This window comes from Vidua macroura, chromosome 5, assembly GCF_024509145.1.
Source record: "Vidua macroura isolate BioBank_ID:100142 chromosome 5, ASM2450914v1, whole genome shotgun sequence".
In the NCBI taxonomy this organism is placed as follows: domain Eukaryota; kingdom Metazoa; phylum Chordata; class Aves; order Passeriformes; family Viduidae; genus Vidua; species Vidua macroura.
In genome coordinates this window covers 9,754,668-9,778,014 of record NC_071575.1, presented here as the reverse complement: position 1 = coordinate 9,778,014, position 23,347 = coordinate 9,754,668, and the positions used below count along the sequence as shown (strand labels likewise).

The window sequence follows — 23,347 nt, the reverse complement described above, 5'->3', positions numbered from 1 at the left end:
TCTGCACATCCCTTGGCACACCAAATCCCAGGAAGGAGGTGTTCATTTAGAGCACTCCAACCCATACCACCTCTTTAGCAGATCAGTCTAAAATTACTTTTTAAATTCAACTGGTTAATCAATGCCAGGCATTATCTACAACTCAGACCCACCATGAGCACTTTTTCATAATCAAGATCAAACATAAGTAGCATAAACACACTAATAATTTAAGTGAGCAAATTATGTCTGCACAGAAAATACACTTAAGGAAGGGCCACTCAGCTTCAGTGACTCAGTACAAACAAATCCCTGGGGCAAAGAATCATTACAGTACACTGCCTAAAAATGAAGAAAATAAGCAAGTCAAGACAAAATTCAAATGTGTGGCAGAGGCTCTGAGGTGAAAATTTTGCATATGAGACAAAAGAAGAGCAGCAAAAGCCCTACCTCCTTGCATTTCCTGGAAAAACTGAAAATATTCATGACTGCACAGAAAAAAAAGCCTGAGCCAAGACATATTATTAGAAAGAGAAAAGGTCACCAGGAATTTCCCTGACAGTTTGTGGTATAACATGCCCTCCACATATTCTGCCTGATATGAAGAAGTTCCATCAGTCCTCAGAACAGTGGTGCACCACCAGAAAGGGATGGTAATAGTTCTTTGGGAAGTCAGAAAAAAACTCACAAATCTGAACTGAAAAATTCCTCTCTTCAAGCTGCTGTATGTTCTGGAGGCCATTATGTTAAAAATCAGCTACTTCTGGCTGATGTCTCAGCAGGATAAACCTGAATTCAGTATCCATGAATTTTTCTGCCCTTACAAACTCTTTGGACACGTCTGCACCTCTGCTCTGGGGTAAAGACCATGGTAATGGGACCACATCAGTTCCTAAAAGTGTACACTGTGAGGGTCTACTCACAGACCAGGCTGTTACAACGACGTGGATCAGAGATCAGCCACAAATTCTTCACAAATTAGGAGATTTTAATCTCACATGTAATCAATTAAACAAAATGAAAAGGGAAAAATAAGTCTAACAGGCATTTGAAGCTTAGCCTGGTGTTTTTCCCATTGCCAATAAAAGTGATTATAGCAACAAGGGGATTGAATTATTTTCTTTGTCCTGTAAAGTTGGAACAATCCAACTTGCTCACATTGATATGAAGGACTGCACAAGGTGCAAAGCCTCAAACTGAGGCCATTCCACATTGTTAAAGCCACGTCACAATTCCATGGAACACTAGGGAACTGCAGCAGCCTGTGCCAGCTGGGGGCCCACTCCACATAAAAAATGCTGGCCAAAAGATGAAAGTGGCAGAATTTCCACTGCATACAGCAGGGCTGGATGCTGTCACTGACAGTCCCTTCTATTTTTTATCAGTGACCAGTTTTCCAAGGTCTATCTTTATCACACTTCAAGATTTCAGGTACAGGTTTGCTGTCCCACTTTATTTATAAACATTGGCTTTTTATAAATTTAATATTTTATTCCCCCTGCCAAAGCCATTTTTTGGCATACTGACTGCAGCCTTCTGGACTATCCTAATCCCTGAGAAGGCTGAGACACAGAACTAACTAAAATTGTCTAGTACAGCCAACACTGTGCTTAAAATAGTTTCCCATGCTTTTAATCTATTTTTACTGGCTAGGGCAGGATTTAATCCTTCAGTTACAGGGTTGTGCCTTAGATTTTATTTTTAAATGTGTTAGAAACTTTTAAATATCTGTTTTACTACATGTATTTTCTGATGCGTGTTAGATAACTTCAAACCAATGTAAAATTAGGAGACATGAGTTAGTCTTCAGCAAGCAGAAATACCACATAACTTGTCTTTTCCAGAAGGCTGCCTTACACTGAAAGCCTGATTATCTTCATATCAGTGCATGGTTATCCCTGGAAGACATCCATGTTTGCAATGCATGGTCACCATGCCTCTCCGTTGTGGTTTATTCTTTTATTTTTCCCACAAACCAGTTGTCCACAGTGCCATTTGTATCCACCTTAGGCTACTAGAAAAAAAACAATATTTATAGTTATTAAAAATATATCTATAATTGCTCAAAAGTTTGCTCTGGCTTCTGTTGGCTTTCTATTCTGCTATGGCAATGGGTGAGGGCAAAGACCTGCAGGAATCTCTCAGTGGCAATGCAATCAATTTTAGGATTATCTGGAGGATAGAGCTATCAAAGGGTATAGACAGTGACAGAAGTTATGCCACTCAAGTCCCTTACTTGTATTTAAAAGTGCAGGCTCATTCTATCTTTCTCAACATCCAGAAACTGTGGTTTTGGTCTTTTGGTTACCAAGCAGTAGCAATTTGGAATAACTTTATGGAGTTTGCAATTTTATTTTAGTGTTTAAAATGTTTCCCCTTTCAAGGCAAACACAGGCTGAAACCCTGGAGACCAGGATCACACGTTTTAAATGCAGCAAGAGGACTGGACAGACACAAAGCTTATCCTGGCTGATCCAACACACCCAAAAGCAGCACCTGCATCCCATGACTGGCACATTCCTGGGATGGTGGGAGTGTTCTTTACAGCAGGCCTCACAGAGGAGAACCTGGACACTAACACAAGGAACTGAAAAAAGAATCTGGACACCTGCTCAAGGGCTTCTTACAACTCTGCAGCAGCAGGCAGGGGGAAATTGGAGGTGTCAGATCCACCAGAGCAGCGGCCTGGTCTATCCCACTCCTCCAGGGCTGTTTGGCCACAGCCCCCACAAATGCACAGAAACTCAACTTTGCAGGCTCCAGACAACAAAAGGGCATTTCCCTGTGCCACAGACCACCCCAGTGCCAGGGGCAAAGCCAAACACCTGACCTGGCCATCATCCCCCACTGCTCTATGGCATTCACCAATGAAATGGTACAAAGGAGGCTCAGCTCCCTTTGCTGTGGATTTCAGGATGAGAAATTGTGTTCCATTTGGATATCATATCAGCCTGACCCTTTGACTGAAGGATCTTTGATTAAATTTCTGCTGTAGAGAGGGCAGAAGTAAAGTTTGAGTCTACATCTCACGGCTGGAAAACCAGCCCTGAAAACAAGAACTTTGGTCTTCTGCTCTTGGCTCACAAAGCTCAAGTTTAAGGTATAATGACATTTTGACTTGTAGCAAGAGACAAGGTTGGTTATTCTGAGCAATATACACATTAACATCATTTTTTTAAGAGAATTGTCCTTAAATAACTTAGTTTTCAGTTCTTCCTCAAGGCTGGGCAGGTAATGCCAGCCTCTATCAGTAGTGCAAGAGTGGCTTAATTTTTTCATAAATTCATTTGAGATGTCAGAAGTACTACTTAAATATCAAAAGCTTAGTATGAGCTTCTTCTGGCCTATTAGAAGTAGAAAAGTAATTTTCTCCAGATTTGAGGAATCCTCTAGAAGTGATCCATGACTGAAATTATGAGACATCAGTGATAGCTACACAACTAATAGGCAGGCAAACAAGCCTACAATTTCCATTAAATATTTATTAAGGTTTTATTAATTTACAAGTACATACTCATTAGGAAAACTCCTACATTTCTAACACTTGACAAGCAGTGCCTCTAGCATAACACTGTAACTGGGACCTATGATCAAAGATATCTGCCTCAAACATATTGGATCCTAATAATCAAGTTAACCATTAGAAACAATGCCAGTTATTAAAACAGACTTGTAAATTAGTCACTTGAATATCAAAAAGTCACTTACATGTAGCATATGCATGAGTCAAATACGCCCTTTTTCTGCAGCTACTTCACATGTACAAAAAAGCAGGGCTGCTTCTGCCAGGGAAGTTAAGCAGCTTTTTGCTTTATCACTGTGTGGACCCAATTGTAATTTGGCATCTTTTTGGAATTAGAATTGTCTCTTATATCAAATTCTTTCCTGTGAAAAAAAAAAAATGGTTTTTTTCAAGGTCAGGGGATGGAAGGAGAGGTGTTTGCTCAATTTTAGGGACACTTGGTTTTCTCCTCATGTGTTTTCCATTTTCTGTTTTGTAATCTAAAGAGAGGAAAGAGGACTTCAGGAGGACTTTTTAAACATGCAATTGCTTATAAATGCAAAGTACTTTAATTATTAAAATAAAATAATTTAATAATTTCTCAAAAACTAGCAAGAATACTTGTTATCTTTTTACAGGTCCCAAAAGTGTCCCAATGGCTGCTGGGTTACAGCTTAATCCGTGGGGCAGTTATAACTAAATATTCTTGCAGGAAGCACTCAAAGATAGCTACTGGTTTCCATTTGTAGTAGTGTAAATTTACCCAATTATGGAAGAGAAAACAGAACTCAGAGAACATAGATCAACTCCTAAAATACAGCTAATCGCTTACTAAAAGCAAATAAAAATCAGATGCTAACAATTGTGTGCTTCAGAAATGTAAAACATTGCATACAACTAATGCCAAGTATAAACTTGACAGTATTTGTTAGCTAAAAAATGAAAGAATAACTTTTATTTTTCCTATGGTGAAGCTTCTCTCATTGTTTCATGTTAACATACTGTTTTTTTTTTTTAAAGTCAGATTGTAGGTAAGGAAAAAAGCCCTTCATTTCAACCTTAAAAAATACATATAAACCATGGCCTTGTACAGAAGAACTTTTTCCACATTAGACCAGTAATAGGACACTCTTGGCCTATGTCTTATAAGTATAGACACAAAGAACCATTTCTCTTATTACCTCTAAAACATCTGATGCTCCCAGACTAACGCACCCATAATCATCCTCCCTAGAAAAATTAGACTCTAATAGTTTTATTAGTAAACTGAATCTGGAACTGTGGCTTCCAAGCTCTCTCTTTCCCAGTTCTTAAAGTTAAAAAAAATAATCGTGATTTGTAAAATTAAGATTTTTAAAGCAATTTTTCAAAAACCAGCCCCCCCCACACACAAAAAAAAAAGTACTTGCTTCCTTATTGGTTTTAACAAATCCAAAGCCAAGTTTCTAACGAGATGTGACTGGCAACTCAGGTGCACTGGCTTCCAGGTGCCCACATGGAGATAACCCCAGGAACTTGGCTTTAGTAATGAGGATGTATCTCATCACTTTTCCATTGAAAATCTTGGCCCAGACTTCTAAGTGCCAGTGCAATAGAAGCTGTGCCCCGATTTCAGCCTGAGAAAAGATGCCTTTATTCTCCTGTGCAAGCAGGGACTGCATCTCCCTGCTGCTGGAACACACCTTCATCTCCTTCCACCCACAATTAAGGCTGACTTATCTTATGTGGGCCATTCACCTCTTATTTAACAAGAGCAGCCTACTAAAATAGCTGAGAGGTTTACAGGAAGGAAGCAGTTAAATGATAAAAATGTGAAATGTTATGCAGCAAGCTGTGTACAATTAACTAGAATTCAAATATACACCTTGTTCCAATCCAAGCCATTTATGAGATAAAAATAGTCTGCTAGAAGAATGTCATGATTAATGAGGTGAGACTCCAGCTAATTACTGTTTCCTCCAGAAGTAATTAGGTTGGCATTGCTAATCAAGATGAATGAACACTCTGACCCGCTTTTTTAAATGTAAAACTATGAGCTGCAGCAGCAATAACATCATTTAGTTCAGGCAATGTAGTCTTTATTAGGCTTGTAGTTTGATTAAATTCTTTTGTTATACCAGGCTTTCCACACATGAACAGATGAATGCTGTGATGTTCAAAGAGTTTGTCACCCTTAATTAAAGACTGAAAAGGCTTGTTCAATTCACGGGGCAGTACACAGGACAGCTCTAAATTGATAGCTTTTAAGTGGGGGATAACTGGGGGAGTCACAGGGTTTCCCATCTGCAAGAGGATCCCTCCCTCCTTCCACAGTTTTCTGTCATAGTAGCTGGAAAATTAGTATCAGATATTCTTGTATTGATTCCATTAGGCACCACTCATTTTATCAGAGCACCTTTTCATACACAACTACACAGCTTCACTTTTGCAGAGTGAATCCATTATGAGTTAATTTACTGCACTGTGTCTGACTGTGACCCTTTTGCACAGCTACCGAGCCCCAGAGCAGCCTCATGTCCCACCACAACTACACCATTTCACCCTGGGAAGGAGGTTGAGAAAGCAACATCTGAATGACGTAGAGATACAGCATGTTATAGTGGAGTTAGCACCTAGCAGTTTCCTTTTTTTACCTCTTACTAGCAGATACAGCACTCCCTCGTAACCAGCCAAATATTAGGTCCAAATTTTCACCTAGGACTTTTAGTTTAAAGCATAAAAGAGTGGGTAAGAAAGTGCCCCTCAGCCTACACTGAGCTGTTGGATGTGTGAGCAGAGGGGCCTCGGGACCCTGCATGGGGCACAGGGAGGGACAGGGCTGGTGGCACAGGAGCTCCACAGCAGGGGCAGGCTCCGTCCCCCACCACACGGTGAGTGACTGCAGATGTGGGACACAAACACCTGCCTGATCCCCCCGCCACACGCGTTCCTTTGGACACGGGCAGTGGTGAGAGAGCTGGGTGCCAAGGCTCCCCAGCCCAGCCTCTGCCCGTGGCACTCCAGCACTGACCCCCAGCAGCCTCAGAGCCAGCAGAACTTCGCTGAGCAGCTCCTGTGCCTCAGGTGAGGGCAAAGCTGCCACCTGGCACAGCACACACGGGCACAGAGGATGCCATTTTCCTGCCTCAGTGAAGCTTTGCTGCCTTCTCACACCTTCAGCACGATGCTTGTAGGACCAGGGTAGCCCCCCACTAGCCACAGCACAATGGACAGGCAGACAGCAGCTCCCTGAGAGAGCTTTGACTCATTTTCATTTTACTTAGTGAATCAACTTGCTGGTTACAGATCCCTGCAATGACAAACTCGCTAGGAAACCAGGAAAGGAGAAACAGTCACCATTCCTAAGAGCTCCATTTCCCATCCCTGCAGTGCCCCTTCATGGCTGTAGGCAGGATGCTGCACAGTCACCCTCTGCCTCCTTTCAGTGCTTGAACAACAAAGTATACAGTGTAGAAAGTTATTTAAAAATGCAAAACCAGTAAAAGACACATCCTATGGCTACACACCTTGTTTCTCAGGCAGGCATGCTGATCTCACAAATAACAAAGTCACTGATGTTGGAAAAACCTCTAATGTCACCAACCACCCTTTAATCCAGCATCACTCTTATCCACCACTACACCACAATCCAAAGTGCCACATCCAAATGTCTTTCAAAAACTCCTCAGGGCAGCTGGTTTCAATGATTTGCCAACACTTCAGTATAGAAGCTTTTCCTTACGTCCAATCTAAAACTCCCCTGGTGCAATTTGAGGCCATTATCTCTCATCATTTTCACTTGTTACTTGGCAGAAGAGACTGATTTCCCTCCCCTGCTCCCCTCAACCATTTTATAGCCTCCTTTCAAGGAGTTGTAGAGAGCCATAAGGGCCCCTTCCAAGGCCCCTTTTCTCCAGAGTAAGGGCCCCCAGCTCCCTTAAATTCTCCCCATAAAACCTGTGCTCCAGATCCACCCCATCTTGATGTCTTCCTTGCAGTGAGTGACCCAAAACTAAAGACAGGCTTCAAGGTGCAGATGTGTCACAGCAAATGCCACAGCACACATCACAGTCAAGACAGCCACAATACACAGAACATCCCCACACAATTTCAGAAAGCTTCACCTCACAGTAACACCTTACCTCTTCAGAAGGCTTCATCCCAAACACAGTAACTAACACCCTACCTCTACAGAAGGCTTCTGGAAGCTGCCCACACAGAGTAACACCATCCCACTTCAGAAGGCTACAGCATCTGCCCTTCTTGTCCTTCAGCCCAGCCTTTTATACCCCTGGTGTTGCTGCACTGCACCTGTGTGCCCTCTGTTCCCTCTGGGGTTGGTCAGTGCACCTGGGCACTCCATGGCTCTTCCCTTCAATGCTGCTCACCTGTCCTGCACAGCTGGAGCCACAGGTGCTCTGGTTTCCTCAGAACCCAGGGAGAGGTGTGAAAGGACAGGCTTCAGATACTGTGCTCTGACCTGTGCTGACCTCACTAAGCAAGGCTAAGAGTTTCTTCATTGATGCAGCTGGTCCATGTGTTCCTGGGAGTGCATCAATTACCTGTGTAGCCCCTAAAACTGAAGCATGTCACTTCTGAGCTGCTACATGCTACTGAAGCAACTCGAGTGTTTTACTCCTGGAAGTTTTACTGACCTGCCCAAGCTGTAGATGCTCAGGCACTTTTACTGACACATCCCTTTAACTCCTGTTTTGAGAACACTGGTTAACTGATTCAGATTAAAACAGGTGATTTCTAAATCCCCTTTCCCTCATCACAGCTGTGCCACAAAGGTGTTTCCTTTCTCTCCACGCATTATTTCCATGCATTCCTGCTGGATGTATTCCAGGGCTCTCCAAAAGGTCCTGTGGCACAGAGCATGAGCAGCAGCTCTACTGCTGCTTGAGCATAATCATTTCCATCTCCCAGGCTGCTGCTACCACAGTGCAGGCATGCATCAGTGGTTTTCCTTGGACTCCTTCAGACTCATCACTCTGGGCTGCTTCTTTCCCTGAGAAACAGTCTGGTATATGGGGACTGTTGGATATTTTTTGGCTCTTCCCTTCCCAATATGCCCTCTAAATATGTCACAGTGAGGTGTGATGTCCCCTTGAAGGTCTGCCAGGAAACAAACCTGGATTGACAGGGGATGTTGAGGATGAACTCTCATTTTTTATGAGGTCTGATTGGTTACTTCTTTTTTTTTTTATGTAATTTTTTTATTAGTAGAACTGCAAACATCTTTGCTGCCAAAGACTGATCTCTACCCTAGCAGTGTAAGCAAAATTATTCTTAGTTCCTCTTTTTTTATTTTTTTTTTTTTATGATGATGATAATAGGACCCAAGGGTAGCCTAAGAAATACTGAGAGAATTAAAATTTTGGACGGCTAAATGAAAACTTCAAGCAAAAAAAGGCAAATAAAGTAAGAATTAATAAGCCCATGAGGTCACTGCTGGTGTTCAGCTCATGTCAGGGGGCAGGGACCTTGCAGTTATGCACATGGCAGCTATCACCCACCATGGAGAAAGGAGGGTGGAGTCCACATCCCATCAGTGAGCTCATCTCCATTCTAATCCTATGCTTCCCACATTTTTGGAGCACAACTGCTGCTGTTTTAGCAGGAACTGAGCTCAGCCTTGCCAGCCAAGGGGTGTAGAGGGTCAGGAATTTCCAGACTGCTCTTCAGTCCAGTCCACCCCCACCAGCTGATGTTGTTTATAAGTCCCTGTACCCTCTCTGCTTAAAGAGAAATCTAGATCCACCTACTCTCTGCACTTCCTGAGCTGTTGATGTACCACAGAGCTGAACTTGGCCAGCCTGGGAATCTGTCCCACAAACACTGGTGCATGCACCGGTAAAATCTGGCTTTCACAGCTTAGGTGTCTGTGAGTGCCTAAACTACAGGGCAAATAAAGAGATCAGTCACATTTCTCAGTCCCAAAGCGTATTAACCTGAAATGGAAAAATATTTATGCAGTATTCAGGGAGGCTCCCAGTTCTCTTCCTACTACCAGCCAAAGCATCACATACAGTATTTAACATGCATTGTGCACTGTACTCAGTCTGGCTTGGACAGCAGACATCAGAGGGAGCTGTCTTTCCCACCTGCATAAGCAGCTGGAAGAGCTTGCCCCATGCACAAATGAGGAGGAGCACCTTTTTAATATCAGCAGCGGAGCTGGGTGTACAAAAGTGGGCACAAGGAACAACACTCTTCCCATGTAGTTTTTTGGGCTGACTTTTTTGGGGGAGGAGGTAGAGCTGCGTTTTTGGTGGGCTTTTTTTGGCTCCTTCCAGCAGTTTTCCAGCCTTCAGAGCTTGTCAGGTTTGTAAAAAGAACAGCCAGGATCTGAACAAAATTGTTCTTGTGCTTTTTCAGAGTCCACTGCTTATTGTGTTGCTGCAGCAATGGGTGAGAGAACATGGGCACACAACTGGGCTTGTCTGCTGCAGGTTTCCTTCAGCTAATTCAGGTTTTGCAAGTCATGATGTGAGTTTTTCTCCCTGAAAGAAAAAAATTGAAAAAGTCACTGATGATTTGTTCTTTGGCTCTATTTTGGTGCCAATGCATCATTTAGCACTACAGCAACCATCAATACCCATTCAGGCACTATCACAAAGCTTTTCCCTAACATTCACTGTGTCATTTAGAAAGTGATAAAAATCCCAGTTAGAGCAGTATATTCTTTTGTGGTCCCCTAGTTCCAGCAACCTTTTAAGGTACTGGACAAAATTAGCAACAAATTACTTTATGAATACCAAGTCCTTTTGTTGCAGCATTCTGAGAGTTTGTAATACTGTCAGATTTGAATTACATATAACAAAAATTAAGCTACTTTGTGTAGCTGCTTGCTTAGACAGTGAGGTAATTACATATAATAAGGAGATCTGATTAACAATCACTCCTAGTCATGGCAACCTCACACCATTATTGTGCTTAACATGAAGACAGATTGTTATATTGTTTTGGAATGTGGGAAGCCAGCAATAGCAGTGGCACACCATAAACTTAATACATAGAGTAGGATTTTTAACATTGCCAGCTGCAGTGAATTAATTGTTCCCAATATTTTATTTTTTCAGGGAGTATGGTTTTGCCCATGGGTTAAAGAACTGTAAGATGCTCAGTAACTTGTACGCTGTTCCTTAAGCAAAAATACTATAATGTCCAAGGTTTTGTTGCCCACAATAAAAACAACTCTATGGGTACTGGTTTTTTCTTGTTTTGAAAGGAAACCACAGCACAAAACAGTCATTGTCCTATCACAAGGAGATGTGATGGCAGTAGTAACAACAAACATCCTGGAAGAGACATCTTCACCACTGAGTCCTGCCCCAGCAGTTCCCCAGTGCCTTCCTTTGAGCCATCGTGCCATGGGCTAAGATAACTGGAGTATATGCTACTGTGAATTTACAGTGCCAGAGGTTTTTTCATTTGGGAATACTAACAGAAACAGGGAGTTCAGACCCAATATTTCACACGTGGCTCAAGGGCTTTTGTTCCCTCTGCCCGAGCAGCCCTGAGGGCATACACCCTGTTTACCCTGAAGGATGGAAAGGGGAATTTTATTAATTTTATTAATAATGCAATATTTTCCTGTGTTGGTAAAGTGTCTTGTCCAGGGTTAGAATAAGCAGCTCTATTTTGAGACTCTCCTTCCCAAGCGTGTGGCATTTTAAACTCAGGGAAGCAGCTGGAAAAGAAAATGTCACACTCAGTTCTGTTCAGGACTGAGTTTTGAATCTTGGCTAAGCTTAACCAGGCAATCAAGGAGTGTAAGTCAGCTTGCTGATTTGTGCCTCTGAAAAGGAAACAGCTCCAGCCTAACCACATACAAAATAAACAGCCGTGCTTTTCAAAGGGGACAATACACAAAGCTGTGAAACTCCTCAGCAGAGCAGGAGGAGAGCTGGGAGGGAGGGAGGCAGCATCAGGAAGAACTCATTTGGTACTGAGGGGATTTATGAAACATTTGAGACACATTTCAGAACTGAGAGTGAAAACAGAACAGAAACCTCTCAGAGGGCAGCAGTAGCCAAGTCGAGCTCCCAAACATCCTGAGCACAGCTCCCACGCTGGGACTGTGACACAGGCCAGCACAACTGCTTGGCATAGGCAGCAGCTCAGAGATCCAAATGTCCATCTGTGGGAGAAAGTTATTGGGTGAGGAGGTGATAAGGTAGCCAGGGAAAGCACATGAACACCAAGAAAAGCAAAGAACTGCACTCGCGCATGGAGTCAGTAGCTATCATTCAGGAAAGGGTTCGGTGTCACTGTGCACAGCACCACTGGAACGTCGAGCCCATGCTTCAGGAAGCTTGAAAAAGCAAATAAGGCACGGAGAACCATGGGGGAAGAAGGACATGGAGGACAGAAAGGAGAATCACTGTGCTTGTGTCTATGTCAAGGCCCTGTTGTTACCCTTGAAAATGACACAGCATATATAGAAATAATGCAGCAAGAGCTGGATCCCTGTTCAGAGCAACATTTGTGTGGGGAACAGAGGCACCCTGGGACTCTCCAGCCTGGAGGAGAGGGAACTTGATCTTCCATGTGCTGGTGGCTGCAGTGAAGGGCAGGAGGGGGAGATTTGTGGCTCCTTCTCAGTATCTGAGTCCTAAGGACATGAAATGAATTATCTTGCAACAGAACTGGAATGAGCGGAGGAAGCACTTTTCCATGTGGCACATAATTAAGCTCAAACACAGATAATTCTGGAAGCCAAAAGTATAATATGGTTGAAAATGTAGTTTGACAAATTCATGGAGGAAAATCTATTACAGGTTGTACAACACAAAGCCACAAGTCCCCAGCTCAGAAAATCCCTGAGTAATGGGGCGGGGAAAGTTTTATGACACATTAGACCCCTTCCTGCACTCCTTTTTTAATTTTCATAGGAAACAGAAAATGTTGTCTGGTCTGACACACTGCTGCTATCCCAGTGTTCCCAAACTAGCTGCCCAGCCTGCTGTCACTGGAGTGCCCTAAGACCCAGCTGTATGGCTGGCTGTATCCTGCAGGATCTGTTGGGAAAACTTCCCACCTCCTGTCTGCAACTACTCTCCCCACATGTAGGGTATGCCCTGTGCCTTTTATATCTCAGTTATACAAAGCTTTTTCTACTCCATGAGGAAGATTATATTATAGAGCGGAATAAAAGACTAGTTTGAAAAGCTTGATCAGGGTCACATCCTAAATTAAGTAGAAGGAAGATTCCTGTCCAAATCTTGCAGACGGCTGGGGGTGGCAACCAGTCTGCCTCAGGTTTCAGTCCTATTTTCTCCAAGAGCACACTGAACTCATCATCTCATTGAAAAAGCTTTAGCAGTGAGCAACTGTGAATAAGCTAAATCCAGAGAAGTCTGCATGGATAGGAGGCAAAATGCAGTGTTCTTCTCCAGGGAGCAGAGCTATCCATGAAAAGAAGTAGAAGTAATCTAGTCCTTCTCAAAAACAAGGAACATAAACCCCCCTCTTTTCTTTGCTTATAGTGATCTTTATATAATCACCTTTGGGTGCAAGGCTGGCATGGAAAATTCAGTCCAAAAAGTTAAGAGACATGAAACAAGGATCTATAGATGAAACCAGGTTTTCAACTACCTCAGGCACGTGCAATCAGCCTTCTCATTGAAGGGTGTGAAATCCTCTTACTGAGAAGACAGCACAGTGTGCCCAAGCTGAAAAACCCCTCTTCTTGTGCAAAGCACCCAGGGCATGCAAAGGCACCCTGTCAGCCACAAGCTGCTGTGCCCACCCTGCTCTTCATCACATTTCACAATTGCAGGGTCTTACATACAGGTAATCAACACTTCAGATGGACTGAACTGAAATTGTCCTCTGAGCAGCTTTTCACAAGGGCAGGTAGTGATAGGACATGGGGAATAGTTTTAAACAAAAAAGAGGAAAGATTTAAGTTAGATGTTAGGAAGAAATTCTTTACTCAGCGTGTAGGGAGGTACTGAAAAAGTTTACCCAGACAAGCTGTGGATGCCTCATCCCTGGAAGTGTTCAAGAACAGGCTGGATGGGGCTCTGAGCAACCTGGTTTAGCAGGAGGTGTTCCTGCCCAGGGCAGGGGGTTGGAACGAGATGATCCTAAAGGTCTCAGCCAAACCAAACCATTCTGTGATTCTATGATTTGTAACTCCTCTCTTCTGTGTCCACCTGAAAATATCAGTTCTGCTCCTACACTGCCCAGAGACCTTAGGGAGCACCTGGCAGACTTTCTATTTAGAATTAATTCTGTTTTTCTGTTTCGCACATTTTTTGCTGTCCTTGGACAGGTTCAAGAGGCTTGAAGGCAGCAGAAGCACTGTTTCTAAAAATACAACTAACAGATTAACTGTGGTCTCCACAGGCTGCCTGTTGGGCCTTCTCTGATGTAGCAATGAACAGAATGGTGTTGTAAAAGCCTTGCTGTTGAACTTCATTCTCCTGATAAGCTTCTCCTGAATAAAAGAAAATTGCATATACCTGGTCATGTTACAGTGAGGATAAAGCACAAACTGAGCAATAAAGGAGGCTCATATGTTTAATGCTTCCAGGTGTTCTGTGGTCTTCCTGCTTGCAATTCTCTTCTAATATCTCTTCAGTATCTCTTGCTACATGACTTCTGGTTTTGTTTGGGTTGAATGTTTTCCTAATTCTCTTTCACTCTTTGTTTTCTCTAAATTTGTTAGGTATTGCTCTGGGACACAACGTAAGCAGGAAATCTTGCGAGAACCTTTTTATCTAGTTCTGTGAAATGTAGTTTGAAAAGCAGAGCCTGTGTCCTCTTCAGGTAGAGGAGCCAGAGAAATGGTACTGTGCCTTTATAAACTGCACAGTTTGTCACTCAGCTCATGTATTCTGCTACCAGCACTGAATATGCTGTCTTAAACACAAAAATTCAGGCCCCTGTCTCAGAATCTGTAAGCACCTGAATCAAAATCCAATCATTTTTCCTGTTCTATCAGTATTCTTTACTGTCTGAGTGCTGTAAGAAAAGCATCTTCCTTATGCACCACTGGCATTAAAGGTCCTTGAAGAAAAGTTAGGTTCTCTGTCAAAAATGTGATTTACTGAATTTGCATGGGGGATATAAATAAAATTTGGTAAAATTCTCTTCCTGAAGCAAAAGAGCATCTAGGTCAGTTGTTGCTACTGTTGCTCTGCAGTGTTAATGAGAGAAAATGCAGGAATTTTTTGTCACTTGGAACATGACTCAGAATAAGAGACAGACAATCTACTGATTAGGAAAGGGGGGAGTTGTTAATTTAATTAAGGAGTCAATGAGTTAAAATGGTACTTTAAATCTAAGTATCTAAGCCTGCAAAAATTTTAGGAACACTGTAAGCTTTTGTATTTCAAAAGCAGCTTGGGTTAAGATTATTTATCCTTAAGAGGTGACATCTCAGCTTTGCAGATGGAGAGAGGACTTTGAGTTCTAGAGAGATTAGTCACTGCCAGTAACATCACCACTATAAAATAAAGAAAGTATATTTTTTGGGTATAATGTTACTGAGACACAGTGAGAGCAGTTCCATAGTTGAGGTAAAAGTTTGTTACTTTTCATGAAAAATGTTGACAGGGTAGGCAATCAAATTTTTTTTCTCAAATATTCTTCTGTCCAAAATTTCAAACCATAAAGGTTTGGACATGTACAAGCTGAAACACTGAAGCTGAAAATAGCATGCACAATGTTTTAGCCAAATATTTCACCAGGCTGGATACTTAGTGGCTATTATTAAAGAGTTTTAAAGTTTAACTGTACTTTGGAAATAAAAAATTTTCTTTTTAAAGAAAAAACAAATCAAACACTTGCTAAAGAAAATATTTTTTGCTGAGAAAACCAAAACAGTAACAGATCTCAGTCTTGATGCATGATACAGAATTGAAAACAGACATTTTCCCAATGAATGTCCATTTCATCAAATTTTCCACTTTGACCAAGCTGTTGTTTTTCTACACACAAGGTGGGGGAGGAGTTTCATGACCATTTTTCTATTACTTCTACTATAATTTCTTACTTTCCATATTATGCCCACCTTTAGTTGGGTTACAGAGCTGCTGGCTGCCCCCACCCCATCAGGTTTGGGCACCTGCCTGTTGCTGGGAATCCCAGAATAGGTTGCATTGGAAAGCACCTTAAAAACCATCTTGTTCCAACCCCCTGCCATGGCAGGGACACCTTCCACTACCCCAGGCTGCTCCAAGCCCCATCCAGGCTGGCCTTGGGCGTTTCCAGGCATCCAGAGGCAGCCACAGCTTTTCTGGGCAGCTGTGCCAGGGCTTCACCACCCTCACAAAGAGGAATTTCTTCCCAATATCCAATCTAAACCCACTCTCTGCCAGTTTGAGGCCGTTCCTTCCTACCCTGTCACTCCAGGCCCTTGTGAATAACAGTTTCTCTCCATCTTTCCTGTCAGCTCCCCTCAAGTCCTGCAAGGCCACCATGAGCTCATCCCAAAGCTTCTCCAGGTGAACATTCCCAGCTCTCCCAGCAGAGCTGCTCCACCCTCTGCTCATCCTGGTGCCTCCTCTGGGCTCTCTGCAGCAGCTCCAGCTCCTCCTGTGGGGGAGAGGGGCAGAACCCCCTGCCCTGCTGCCACGCTGGGCTCAGCCCAGCCCAGGGGGTTCAGGGTCCCAGGACATGGCCAGGGCACAGCCACCCCTCATCCTGCAGCACCCTCAGGTCCTTCTCCCTGGGCTGCTCCAGCTGCCCATTCCCCAGGCTGGCTTAATCACAAAAAGGCTTCGCTTGGAGCATTTGTGACTCACTGGTTTTAAAGCAGGCTCTCTCACACCACAGCTTGACATAAGCAAGGGTTTCTTTCACACATTTATTGGCGAGCAGATGCCTTCAGCTCCTCTGCAAGAGTAAAATCTTCAGTCAGAGCTTCACTCCATTTGGTCATTTAAAAAGCCACAGGTTCTAGATTGCTTCTCATCCCCTCACTGTGCTTTTCCACAGCACCAGGTTCTTACGTGGAAGGAAAGCTATTCCATGAGGAGCTTTTTTCCAGCCAGCCCTTGCAGTGCTGTGCAGCAGTAGAAGAGGTGACAGGGGATTCTTGGGCACCAGCAATGCTGGATCAGATTGGGATGTCTCAGTCCCATGAGGACTCAACAATGGGATTATTCCTTTGTCATGGACAGAAGCTCAGCCAGGCTGCAGCAGGGGCAGGAGGAGAGGAGTGAAAGAGAAGAGACAGGGGAACACAAAAGCTGAAGAACCTGTAAGATAGCCAGGAACTGCAGGAAGAGACAGGATTGTGCCTAGCAATCTATTTTTGAATTGGCTGACAAGAACCCAATGTGTTGTTTGGGTAAGGATCCTGTGCCAGCTTATAAGAGGAGCCAATCCTCTCCCAAGGGAGGGGAGAACAGTGCAAGCCCCCAGGTTTGGCCTCTGCTCATCTCTCCTGCTCAGCAGCACTGGCCTCCAGCTGCTGCACTGGGCCTGAAGGGTCAGGAATTGGATCTTCAGCTCCAATGTGTGAGACTACAGCTTCAACCTCTTAAACCACGACCCTTCAAGATGAAGAACTGCAAGAACACAACTTGAATTACTGAAAAATAAGAAAAAGAACAACCAAATTTATATTATTCCAATTATAAAGAGACAAAATGAGCTCACTTTAGTAGGTGGAGCAATGTTATTATTGTAACTAAACCACTGTTACTGCTTATCATTTACAGAGTGGGTGTTAAATGGATCAAGATTACAAAATTACCTTGTGGAAAATTCAGGGCTCTGGAGAGGAGCTGAAAAGGTTTCCAAATCAAAGCAAAATCTTATGACTTCAAAATTCAGTAATGGATTAAAATTTGCTTTCAGTTTAATTTAGAACAGTGAACATATTTCCAATAATTCATTTGGATAATGTTTATCCATCTCATTTGAGCATCTCTTATGTGAAATATGATGTGTTAGCTGGTGTATTTAATATGAAACATGTTAAAGATACTTTAATATAGAAAGAAAATGAAATGAAAACATGATAAAGTCAAAACAATTTTATCTTATATCAAAAAATGTTTTGATATTATTAAAATAAATCAAGAAAGTAAAAATGAAATGTTTTGACTTTTCCTTGTTAAAAATATTTGTCAAAATTGACATGTTCTTGCAAAACATTTGGACTTCAACAAACAGAATTCTTTTTTACAGAAGAATTGTTTTGCTGAGCTCTAATTAAAAACTGGCTAACTCACAGATCTCAAAAAATAGGTGTCAGTGGTGAATTACTACTGAGAGTCAACTATATGTTGAAAGGGATTATTTCATTGGCCAGTGCTACTTAATATTCTGACCTGTGATCCTGAAATAAATATTAAAACACTTCTGAAAAGTTTCTAGGTGCTAAGGAGTTCAGCAGGGTGACCAGGGCCATCACAGTGTGATGGGGATCTCTTTGGGGGACCTGTGACTCAAATATCAGCTGTTTCAAGTCAGGAAAATCCAGACATTGCCCCCATAAACAACTCTGCTTTGTCAGGACAGGAGCAAGGGGTTTTTATGGATAAATAATGGAGCAGTAAAGAACAGCAGGGGAGAAACAAGAAAGATACTGAGAGAGACCAGTGCAGGAAGGTCATGTCCTGCTCTGACACCAACAGCATCAAACTGTGAGAGTGGAAAAATGCACTAAGGAAAGGATAAGTCAGGTTAGAGCCCTTTGTTATTTTGCCCATCAAAGACTGCAAAGTGATGAGGGAAAATGAAGATAAAAGGTTACTGGACTTTCTTTAAGGACAGAGTTTTAAAAAGGAGTTTAAAGCAGACAAGTTCAGAGGAAAAACGAAGCGACTTCTTTTACTGGTGACAGTAGAAACATGGTGATTATTCACATGGTGAGCTCATCATTTCAGGATGTCTTTAAATCAAAACTTTACTGAAGGCTCAAGTTACTTTGGTTCAGCCCAGGAGAAGAAGGGGAAAAATTATCTAACCTGAGTTACAGAAAAGAATAAGTGTTTTTTAAATATCCACTATATTTATAATCTATGGGAGTCTACACATCAATTATTTGAACATGGTGAGTAATCTGAAGATAGCCAAGATTTTTTTAACACAATCAAATTATGCCAAAAATCAGGAATTTATTATCAACGCTGTCAACAGTTGTTGAAAGTGGATGATTGGATTAAAAACACTGTCCTGGACATAATTCACAAAATTACTTCTAACTCCAAATTTTGGTGCTAAATCTATTGAGACTGAGCTTTTTACCTTTGTTTTAGGAATAGAAAAAGAGAGCAGATCTAGAATGGCTGCCCTGGTGGCAGGGAGACACGCAAATGCAAGAGGGATACCTGCTCTCCTTCCTGATTCAAAGCTTCCCTGGTGCCTCCTCCATTACCCAAGACCTCAGGATATTTTCAGCAAACAGAATATTTCTGTAGAAACGTTTTTCTCTCAGCAAGCACCATTTCATCAGGAAAGAAATTAAAACTTGATCAGTATAATATCAGTGTTTAATTCCTGCTCGTACCACAAAACTAATTGTGCCGAACTAGGTTTGCAATTTATATTTCTATTATGTTCTTCTCTACATGTAAAATGGGAATCTGAGCTTCTTCTACCTTCATATCCATGGGTGGAAGACCTTCTCTCTCCCAGTGTGTGTTTGCTTACACACAAAGTAAGAAGCATATCAGCTCATTTGTAACATAGATGATGCTTGTCCTTCTACTGCTCTATTTAAAAAAAAAATACAGCCAGCAGTTAGGAAGTGCAAGTCAGATATTTTTTTCTGCCATCCGTGACTTAAATCTTATATATTTAAATAAAATATTGAATTATTTGGAGAAATTAATTTATTGTATGCCATGTGTTCCTTTGCAGAACAATGTGACAGTGGGATAGCATTTGCAATTTCAGATCATTTCCCATGGCAAGGAAATTACATTTGCCAGCCAGCTGGTTTCTTTAACTCCTTTGAATGTACACATGATGGATACTGGCTAGTGTGGGAGACAAGAAATCCTGCTCACTCTAGCTCAACAGCAAGCACTCTGGGAAAGGTTCAGCTGACAGCGAGGAACAAACCAGGTCCTGTAACCAGAGCTGGCATGGGCTTGCCACTCTCTTCAATATCTCCTCCCCCTCATCTTGGCTGCTCCCTTTTATTTCATGTCCCTGTTTTTAAACCCTCCACCCTCTCCCATGTCAGTGCACCTTTTCATTAATCCCTTTTTTCCACTACCAGTCCCATAAATCTTTCCTTGCCTTTCTCCTCCACAGTGGTAGCTCCTCTTCCCATCAGGAAGACTCATTCTTCTTTCTGATCCCTGCAAATGAAGATCCCATATTTCAATATATGAATATCCCTTAATACTATTATTATTGTTATTATCCATGATATATTAAGAAATGGCTTGGCACCCAGTGCTCTCATTTATTTGACAAGGTGGTGGTTGGTCAGAGTTTGGACTCATTGATCTTGGGAATCTTTTCCAAACTCAGTGATTCTGTGGATTTTACACTTCCCCCTATACAGCTCTGCCTCAGACAACTCCGCTGTTTTAACCGCAAATTTTAGTATTCACATAGGTCAAGATCAGAGTAAAACATGTTCTTGGTCTAGTGCATAAGACACAGAAAATAGTTTTTCCTTGTGCAGAATTATTAGACACAATTTCATTTGTTTTCTTTGGTTTAATCTGTTTCTGAAATCTTGCTTCTAGTCAGCAGCCGCAGTGAGAGATTGCACCTATTGGGCCAGACATAGAATCACAGATCCATTAAGGTGGGAAAAGATGTCCAAGACCATGGAGTTCACTTTTGGCTGAGCATCACTTTCTCAACTAAACCATAAGTGCCTTGTAGAGTCATTTCTAGAGCACTTCCAGGGATGATGATTCCAGCACTTCCCCTGGCAGCCCATGCCAGTGCTTGACAACCTTTTGGTGAAGAAATTCTTCCTGATGTCCAACCTGAACCTGTCCTGGTTCACTGAGGCCATTTGCTCCTGCCCTGGTGCTGGCTGTCTGGGAGGAGCTGCAAGTCCGTAGGACACACACCAAGAAAAAGCTTCTGTTTCCTAGATAGCTCTACCAGTCTGGCACCTGCATGGCAACTGAACTTGCAGAGGTTGGTGAATTAAGTCAGCTCTGTTTTATGCAGAAGAAGCATGAAGGAGCTCGAGACAGTTTGGTGCAGATAGAACACTGCCACTTGCTCATTACCAGAATTGCTAAATCTGGACAAGTGTGCTGGGACAGCCAGGAACCCACTGCTCCTTCTGTAGCTTTTAAACACAACCTGTTACACAATCCAAAAGAGTTAAGATCAGCCACTAGACCTCTAGACATCATTTTTCCAAACTTATTTTCAAGTTATCTTCACTGAATTTTGTGCTACAAGCCACGGGAGCCCAGTGAATCCACGTGCAGAGTCTGGATCAACACTGCAGCTTAGTGCAACTTCAGAGCTCTCACATTGTCACCACAGCCCAGAGAAAAGTGGAGCAGCAGCTGCTGACACAACTTTCAGAGTAGCTTAAGTATTTAAAAGGTCAAATAAAAGTTTTGTGTCTCCCTCTCTCCACAGTCTTTTCTTGTTACTTCACTGATAAAATCTGGGGAGGACGTGCTGCTGTTGTTATAGTGCAACAGGACTGGCAAAGCCCCACTTTAGAAAAGTGTAGGTTGTAGCATGCATGACTAATGATTAATGATGCTCATTAAAAAATGAAGTTCTGATGAAATTCATTAATGCTTGGCTTGAGTCTTGCTAACAGTTATGCAACATTAAGAGCAAGGCAATTACAGATCTTGGCTGCAACTCATTGAGAGATAAAAGAATACCCTTTTTCCTGTTTAACTCAATGTATGACATGCTGCACTACAGAAAAGATCTGTCTTGAAAAAGCTTCTCCAACAATGAGACACAGCCTGCAGCTCCATTGCCACCTGCGGGTAACTGCTGGAGTCTGTCATCCTGCTTCATTTCCCAGAGCACAGGGGGGAAAAGGTATCCACAGAAAAGAGGGATGAGAAGTAAAAGCCATGCTTCTAACTTGCCCTGGATATGTGCTGAGGCCCGAGCAGCAGGCCTTAGCCAGAGCTGACTTACAAGATGGACCCTGGGCAATATGTGGCTGCTGACACCATCAGTATTATTTAGCTAAAAATACATGACTGAGATGCTGATGCTATCTGTTTAACACCAAACTGACTGCTTTAGAAACTTTCACATAACCTTGTGTAGTCACCTGCAAGAAATCTAGCATTTTAAGAATCTTTCCCAACTGACATGAACAGAGACTTGGTTTAGGGTATTTTATGGGAAACCCTCCCAGCCAAGGCGAGGGCCCTGGCCAAGCCCTGGTCCCTCCTGACTGGGAAGTGTGCCATCAGATCCAGGAGTTTCTGTGATAAAATACAATCAAGCCACTTTGACTTGCTGCTTTGCGCCTATAAACGCTGGACCCACTTTTGGGGTGAATTTGGAGACCTCACCTGTGGGTGGAAGCACTGTGTAGGATTTTTCCAATTGCCAGGAAGGGTTCTCCAGGTCCTCGCTGTGAAACGGGGCCCCCCAGGGACTGTGGGCTCTGGACGATGGTGGAGTATTTAGGCAATTGGTGATGTATCTCTCTCAATCACTATCCTTGCTCTTGTATAGTAATGATTAGGTGCATTACCTTTCTTACTTTTGCTTGTTGCTAAAGCCAAGCCTGCAGCTTTATTGTATGTATCATTTTACTTTTGTGTTGCCTTAAAATCCACAGTAAAATAAGACCATTCTTTCCATTGGTGTCTGTGTCCTTTAAATTGCTCCCATCAATTGGCAGAACACCTGGTCAGCCAGAAAATAGTTACAAGCAGACATCACCTTTGGCTTCTCAGGCAAGTATCATTACTTCAAAAATTTTATATATTGATCCTTTCACACTCCTAAAAATCTAAAAACCAGATGAGCAACTTTATTCTAAACAGCTCAACAAGAGACCAGGGTAAGGGTAAACTGCCAATTAGTTATAGGGAATATTAACAAGGAATGGGAAGGAAACATATATAATTATTGTATCTATTAACAATGTATTTGTGTCAAATATATTAACCTATAATCCTATATACATCCTAAATAACCCAAATCAGCTTTGTATTTTTATTAAGGTTAAATGTGCTATTTTGAATTCACTCAGGAAAACTCCTGGGAGTGCATACTTTATACAGCTGGCATTTAAACATGCTAGGCATTGGAGTCCACTACACATGCCATTGTTTTCCTTCCTATTTTATGTCTGTACTTTGCTCTTTATCTAAAGAAGAATTAATAACTTACTCAGGACCATATTTTCTGGGTTGGCCTCAAAAAACCGCTTCATTACTTCCCATGGACAATTTTCATCTCAGTCTGACCTTACTCTGAATTTTCTGGCCAAACTGTGAATGAAGGACTTTTACTTAGGGAAGAAAGATTGCAGGTTACCTTGGATTAATTCACCAACGCAGATCTCCTTTCCACTGCAACTACAACAGTTAACAATGATTAGCCACAGCTTAGCCCGCCCTGTGGAACTCTGAGGATTTGAGCAGTGGATGCCAGAGGAACACCCATCTCTGGGCTCTAAGCAGCAATTCAGTAGGGATAGTAACCCCAGAAACCCAGTCACACTCCGAGTATCTCCTATTAAATTGAAATCACAGGAGGTTTGAAGGAATCCTAGAAGACCATCCAGTTCCAACTCCCTGCCACGGGCAGGGACACTTTCTACCATCCCAGGTTGCTCAGAGCCCCATCCAACCTGGCCTTGAGCATATTCCAGCTGATCCACAAGCAAGCATCCAACCCAGTGCCACTGGCACTGGATGCAGAGCTTATCTTCAGCATCAGGGCTCAGCCTATAAAAACCTACCCCAGAGGTAAAACAGCACTTATGAGGCATAAATT

General features: G+C 42.4%; 2 long non-coding RNA genes across 2 annotated transcripts; both read left to right on the top strand.

Moving 5' to 3' along the window:
• Nucleotides 1-1,276: 1,276 nt before the first annotated feature.
• Nucleotides 1,277-4,187, top strand: LOC128807323 (uncharacterized). Its single transcript, XR_008437116.1, has 3 exons — nt 1,277-1,410; nt 2,364-3,079; nt 4,120-4,187. It is a non-coding gene; the product is annotated as an uncharacterized LOC128807323 (long non-coding RNA).
• Nucleotides 4,188-8,685: 4,498 nt separating this feature from the next.
• LOC128807326 (uncharacterized) lies at nt 8,686-9,992 on the top strand. Its single transcript, XR_008437119.1, has 2 exons — nt 8,686-8,736; nt 9,842-9,992. It is a non-coding gene; the product is annotated as an uncharacterized LOC128807326 (long non-coding RNA).
• Nucleotides 9,993-23,347: the final 13,355 nt, after the last annotated feature.